Source organism: Gossypium raimondii, chromosome 5 (genome assembly GCF_025698545.1).
Source record: "Gossypium raimondii isolate GPD5lz chromosome 5, ASM2569854v1, whole genome shotgun sequence".
Classification (NCBI taxonomy): Eukaryota; Viridiplantae; Streptophyta; class Magnoliopsida; order Malvales; family Malvaceae; genus Gossypium; species Gossypium raimondii.
Genome location: NC_068569.1, coordinates 45,339,309 through 45,341,223, shown reverse-complemented (window position 1 = coordinate 45,341,223; position 1,915 = coordinate 45,339,309). Strand labels below are relative to the sequence as shown.

The following is a 1,915-nucleotide window of genomic DNA, read 5'->3' as shown; positions in this document are numbered from 1 at the left end:
CCATAAATTGATTTCTTTTGGTTAATCTTGATTTTCTCATTCATGTTTCGTCTCAAAGTGGACATTTCAGTGATAAGAGAATTCATTGCATCAACCTCCACACTTATTTGTTTCTTTTGGCTTGCACTAGTTCTGCTTGAAATCCACTACGGATTATTTTCTGCCATGTCTTTAACTATTTTAGTAGCTTCTTCAAGTGACTTACTCAATACTTCCCCGATAGTTGTCGCATCTAAATTACCTCTAACAGACCCCCTCGACCTAGTGTAAAAAAGTCTAGATCAACAACCAATTTGGCACTTAGTGGTGAGGGCACTATTTTTGCATATCCTTGAACCATTCATATGCCTCATGTAAAGTTTCCTCCTCATACTGTTGGCAAATAGTGATATCATTTTTTAATTTCGTTGTCTTCGCTGAAGGAATGAACTTAATCAAAAATTGATCGTCATCAAACGTGCAAACGTTTGGACTGGAAATATTGCAACAAAAAGATATATTATAAAACAATGTCTGCAAGTATATTGGTTAAATTACAATATATTTTGTTTATAATGAAACACTTTGTAAGTATCTCTTGGATCATACCTAAGGGATTGCAGATTGGAGAAAATCACTATTAAATTAATTACAAAAAATAAGTACTAATCTAGACGAGTTACAAATTAGTAATGTAAATCCAAAATAATAATAAAATTAATTACTTTAACTTAAACTAAAAGTAACCCTAAGTTAATTATCACTTTCTCCTATTCCTAGTTTCGGTTACGCGAGCCCTATTAGCCTAGAATCAATTGTAACCCTAATAATTAATTAAGTCAACAATTACCCTTAAATAAGTATTTACCACCCTTAGCTAAGAATACCCATTAGGTCTCATATTCACTAAGGGTTACCACCTAAGATACTTGCTCAACCTAGGCATACGGATACCCTTTAGGCCTCATCACTCGGTACAAGTTCTACTCAACAGGATACCCTCTCGGTCTGACCTGTCTCAATCTTCTACTAAGGGCATCACTTTCTAGTATATTAAGTACTCTCAAATAAACACTCAATTTTGGGTTATTTTTTACTTAATCAATTAATTAACGAAATAATCAAATCATGCGAGATAAGTATAAAATACAAAATATATTAAATTATTTATACAAACATTCAATAAAAAAATTAACAAATGAAATATACATAATAGAATAAGGGAAAGCGATGCTCATGGATTAGAAAATAAAAGTGTGGTTTCAAAACAATCTTTACTCATGATAGTCTAATGTCGGAATAGGATCTCCTGATTAAGTGAACATAAAAATAAAACTAAAGAAAATCTAAAAACGAAAAACTACTCTAAAATAGCCTCCCAAAACTCCTTCTAAACCTTGCTATTTATAGGAAATATTAGCTTCCCTAATTAGGTCAAATACAAGCCTTAAAAGTGATAAATATTGGTTGCGTGGATAAAAACACCCTCACTTAATTTCTGGCCCTCATCACAACTATGTCGCGACACAGGCTGTATGTTTCACGACACACAACTTCAAAATTCAAGTCTAGAGCTCGTTTTGTTGTGTTGCAACCCAGTCATCGTTCCTAATGCTTTTAGGCCTAAAAATAGGTATCTTGTACACCAAATTAAACTCATTAAAACTACCTAAGGCTTGTATTGACCCAATAGGTCAACTAACACAAAATTTTTCCTTAAAAATGCTTATTTTATAAGAAATTAAATCTAAGCTAATAAAACTAAATATACATAAAAACAATGTAAAATGGCTTAACAACAAGCTCGTTAAGTGCTGAAAAGTACCTAATTTTCCACTAAAAATTGTGGCAAGTCAAAAACCTTTTCACAACTTGATCCCAAGTTGTAATCGACTCATTCAGTAGACCATCTAACCAATCCGTATCTCGTCCAGAT

At 32.4% G+C, this 1,915-nt stretch overlaps 1 non-coding gene across 1 annotated transcript; it reads left to right on the top strand.

The window, feature by feature from the left end:
* Positions 1-298: 298 nt before the first annotated feature.
* Positions 299-405, top strand: LOC128041525 (small nucleolar RNA R71). Its single transcript, XR_008196534.1, has one exon. It is a non-coding gene; the product is annotated as a small nucleolar RNA R71 (small nucleolar RNA).
* Positions 406-1,915: the final 1,510 nt, after the last annotated feature.